The following is a 5,260-nucleotide window of genomic DNA, read 5'->3' on the forward strand; positions in this document are numbered from 1 at the left end:
GAAACCAGAGATCAAATTGCCAACATCCGCTGGATCATGGAAAAAGCAAGAGAGTTCCATAAAAGCATCTATTTCTGCTTTATTGACTATGCCAACGCCTTTGACTGTGTGTATCACAGTAAACTGTGGAAAATTCTGAAAGAGATGGGAATACCAGACCACCTGATCTGCCTCTTGAGAAATTTTTATGCAGGTCAGGAAGCAGCAGTTAGAACTGGACATGGAACAACAGACCGGTTCCAAATAGGAAAAGGAGTACGTCAAGGCTGTATATTGTCACCCTGCTTATTTAACTTCTATGCAGAGTACATCATGAGAAACGCTGGACTTGAAGAAACACAAGCTGGAATCAAGATTTCCGGGAGAAATATCAATAACCTCAGATATGCAAATGATACCACCCTTATGGCAGAAAGTGAAGAGGAACTAAAAAGCCTCTTGATGAAAGTGAATGTGGAGAGTGAAAAAGTTGGCTTAAAGCTCAACATTCAGAAAACGAAGATCATGGCATCTGGTCCCATCACTTCATGGGAAATAGATGGGGAAACAATGGAAACAGTGGCTGACTTTATTTTTTTGGGCTCCAAAATCACTGCAGATGGTGACTGCAGCCATGAAATTAAAAGACGCTTACTCCTTGGAAGGAAAGTTATGACCAACCTAGATGGCATATTCAAAAGCAGAGACATTACTTTGCCAGCAAAGGTCCATTTAGTCAAGGCTATGGTTTTTCCTGTGGTCATGTATGGATGTGAGAGTTGGACTGTGAAGAAGGCTGAGCACCAAAGAATTGATGCTTTTGAACTGTGGTGTTGGAGAAGACTCTTGAGAGTCCCTTGGACTGCAAGGAGATCCAACCAGTCCATTCTGAAGGAGATCAGCCCTGGGATTTCTTTGGAAGGAATGATGCTAAAGCTGAAACTCCAGTACTTTGGCCACCTCATGCGAAGAGTTGACTCATTGGAAAAGACTGATGCTGGGAGGGATTGGGGGCAAGAGAAGGGGACAACAGAAGATGGGATGGCTGGATGGCATCACTGACTCTATGGATGTGGGTCTCAGTGAACTCCGGGAGTTGGTGATGGACAGGGAGGCCTGGCGTGCTGCGATTCATGGGGTCGCAAGGAGTCGGACACGACTGAGCGACTGATCTGATCTGATCTGATCTGACCACCCTTAAATCCAGCTATCTTTCTCAGCTCTCTTATTATTATAAGAGTTTGTCTAGTCATTTGTATATTACTGCAAATAATAAAAGTTTTATCTCTGCTTTCCAATTCTCATGACTTTATTTTCCCTGTCTTAGACAAAGATCAACAATATTGAAAAAACTACTAGAAGCTGATTTCCCTGACTTAGCTCTTTATTTAAAGAAAATGCTTCTCACATTTCCCATTTAAAATATTTGCTGTAATCTTTTATCAGGTTAAGGACATTTTCTTTCATTCCTAATTATGAATGTATGTTGGGTCTTACTACAAGACAAGTGCTTTCTTTGAAATGATGATATCTTTTCTCCTTTAATATATTAATGTAGGAATTTATATTTATAGATTTTTTTTCCTGAAATTAAACCATCATTGTATTTTAGGGAAAATCCAACATGATTATGACCCATTTATAAGCACAGTTGAATCCAATTTCCTAATATTTTGTTTAAGGTTTTAGATCTATATAAATAAACAAAATGGATCTTTTTCATAGGTTTGCTTTTCACTGGTCTAATTTTGTTATACTAGAATATACAGAATTAATACGCTGCCTAAGTTTTTAGATTTATTAATGAACAGTTGGTGGTGCTATTCTTGTATCTTTTTAATCTTTATCCTTTAAATTTTTGCCTTATCTGCAGCTGTATTCCTTTTTTCCTGTGAAATATTATTTCTGATTTCTTTCTTTCTTTCTTATTTTTGCCAAAGGTTTATCTATTTGTTGATTCTATTGGTGTCAAAGAAAAAAAAGAGAGAAAGACCAAAGAAGAGGACACAGTATATTCATAATAACCCAGATTTAAAATGTGAGATCATATACACATGATAAGCATTGAGAAAGGAGAGAGAACATTGGTACATGAGAGGGGGCTAAACTGGAAGATGTAGACAACAGATTTTCAAAGCCGTAAAGGATTAAAAAAAAATGTATAGAGTGGGACAAGTTGTAATAAACTTCAAAGTTTATTACAAACTTATTCTATTTCAAAGAATCAAATGTTGGTCTTACTGATCTTCTCTTTTCTACCTTTGCTTTCTATTTATTTTCAACCTTAGGTTTATTTTTCCTACTACTTATTTGTATATATTCTGTTGGGATATTTTCCCAAAATTTTAAGTTGGATATGCATTTCCCTTTTAGCCTTTCTTCTTCCCAATGTACATACATTAGGTGATATTAATAAATTTCTGCTGAAACTTTTTTACTGTATCCACAGGTTTTGATATGCTGTGTTTTCATTACCATTCAGTTCTAGAAATTAAAAACTTTTTCTCATTAGGATCTATTTTTTTAACCCATGACTTATCTAGAAGCATGTGATTTAATTTCCAAATATATGCAGTATTTAATCTCATTTTGATTAACTTTCAACTTAATTGTATATTGTTAGAGAACATAATCTGTGAAATTTATGAAGGCTTGCTTCCTTCCTGGTTAGATTAATCCTGGTAAATGTTCCTTCCATGTGTGGTTAAGAAAAATGTATATTCCCTAATTGTTAGATGCAGAATTATATGTGTCCACCAAAATAAGCTTGTTAATTGTATTGTTAAATATCCTTACTTCTGTTTTCATATGCTTCACATATTAGTAATTGAGAGAAGTGCATTAAAATCTCCCACTATGGTGGTGAATTTGCCAATTTCTCCATAGAATTTTGTCAATTTTTGATATATATGTTTGAGGTTACCTTATTAGTTGCATGTGTTTAAACTTCTACATTTTGTTTGGATTGAACTGTTATCATTATACAGTAATCTTCATTATCTCTAATGATGATGATTTGTTTGTTGCGAGGTAGATTTAATTGATATTAATTCAGTTACTCAGGCTTTTTTTGGTTAGTGTTTGCCTACTGTGTTCTTTTCCACTCTTTTTCTTTCAATATTTCTGTGCCCTTATGCTTCAAATGTGCTTCCTGTAAATAGCACTTAGCTAGAAATTTAAAACTTCAACCTGACATTATGTCTTTTAACAGGTACTTCTAACCCATTAACTTATTTGAAGTTGTTTCTACTATTCAAGTTTATTACAACTTGTCCTACTCTATACATTTTTCTTTAATCCTTTACGGCTTTGAAAATCTGTTATCTACATCTTCCAGTTTAGCCCCCTCTCATGTACCAATGTTCTCTTTCCTTTCTCAATGCTTATCATGTGTATATTATCTCACATTTTAAATCTGGGTTATTATGAATATACTGTGTCCTCTTCTTTGGTCTTTCTCTCTTTTTTTTCTTTGACACCAACAGACTTTACCAAGGTATTTAAAGACTCTTGGTACACACAGCTCTTACAGTGTCTACTGAGTTTCTTTGACCTTTTTAACTATTTCTACAAGTGTTTTAAACCTATGACTTATGTGGCAAACCTGAGGCTTTGTATACTTAACAATATTTTTTATCATTGTCTTTCACTTGAATGACAATGTCAAAGGATATAAAATTCTAAGTTTAAATGTTTTTCCTTTAATACATTTAGAATTATTACTCCATTTACACGTACATCCAATAATGCTGCTAAAAAGTAAGGTGTCAAGGTTATTCTTGTTCTCTTTATGATATTGCTCTTCCTCTCTGGGAACATTGAGAATTTTCTGTTTTTGATGTTCTTAGATCTTATTACATCTATTTTGTCAGTTTTTCCTTCTCTCTCCTATCTGGTGGTCTATCATTATTTAAAGCTGAAGTCTTTTTTCTTTAATTCTGATGAATTATCTCTATTATTTCTAAAAGATTTCCTTCTCCCCATTTTCACTTTTTTGCCTGAGATTACTATTATATGAATCTTGTAACTTTTACTTTCAACTCCACATAGCTTCATTTTTGCTAAAGTTTTCAGTATGTTTATCTTCATCTGTTCCCGTCTATAAAGTTCCATTAAAGTTACATAATCTGATCATCTAGTTTTTTAAATTCACTCTTCATTTGCACTCACTTCACTACTTATCCTACATAACTGTATGTCTGTCAACTATTATACCTAAATGGTTCTGTTTTACCATTTCATTTCTTGCTTCATATTATTAACATCTTCACTTATCTCTTTTGGCATGTGCACTTTGTTGACTTCTAAAGTCTGGGTCTGCCTATTCTAAACTCTCCTAATGGTGTGTGAAATATGGCCTGTGAGCTCACACTCCTTGGGGTGTACTAGCTCCTCAGGAAAACAGACCAGAACCAGATCTTCAGCCCCAGGAGCTCAAAATTCTAGGGACTACAAATCTGCCCCCACCAAGCAACTCAATTTAGGATTTCATAATCAGCCTTCTCTTCCAAGGAGAAGTCACCTTAGGAGGAGGCACTTCTAAAACTATAATCTACCTATCCTAGGGGGTGGAGGCCAACAGGTAAGTCATTGGTTTAGACTCAGTAATTCCCACCCATTTTCCTTAGCTTCTCACTCAAGCAGGGCATCAGCACTGCTCTGATTTTATTACTTCTGATCCCTGTGAGAGGATCAGTGTCCCAAGGCAAAGAGCGAGGCAAAGGGGGAACTTGGGTTGTCTTTGTCTTCCTATTTTTACTTCCTGTCCTGGTTGTAGTCTCACCCACCATACATGCCATCTCAAAATAGCCCTTTATCTTCCTAGGGGTATCCCTATTCTCTGAATCCTGTTACCATGAGGTTTCTCTCTAAAGTTACTCTAGGTTTAATCCTCAGAAAAGATACAGTTGTTCAGTCGCTCAGCTGTGTCCAACTCTTTGCAACCCCATGGACTGCAGCATGCCAAGCTTCCCTGTCCTTCACCATCTCCTGGAGCTTGTTCAAACTCATGTCCATTGAGTTGGTGATGCCATCCAACCATCTTGTCCTCTGTTGTCCCCTTCTCCTCTTGCCTTCAATCTTTCCCAGGATCAGGGTCTTTTCAAATGAGTTAGTTCTTCGCATCAGAAGGCCAAAGGATTGGAGCTTCAGCTTCAGCACCAATCCTTCCAATGAATATTCAGCACTGATTTCCTTTAGGATTGACTGGTTTGATTTCCTTGCAGTCCAAGGGACTCTCAAGAGTCTTCTCTAACAACACAGTTCAAAAGCATCAATTCTT

At 36.1% G+C, this 5,260-nt stretch overlaps 1 protein-coding gene across 4 annotated transcripts in view; it reads right to left on the bottom strand.

Moving 5' to 3' along the window:
- Window positions 1-5,260, bottom strand: part of STK33 (serine/threonine kinase 33) — a 197,193-nt gene that overhangs the window by 26,209 nt on the left and 165,724 nt on the right. The gene's annotated exons all lie outside the window — the stretch shown is intronic.

The sequence above is a fragment of the Bison bison genome, unplaced genomic scaffold (genome assembly GCF_000754665.1).
Source record: "Bison bison bison isolate TAMUID 2011002044 unplaced genomic scaffold, Bison_UMD1.0 scf7180017864503, whole genome shotgun sequence".
Taxonomy (NCBI): Eukaryota; Metazoa; Chordata; class Mammalia; order Artiodactyla; family Bovidae; genus Bison; species Bison bison.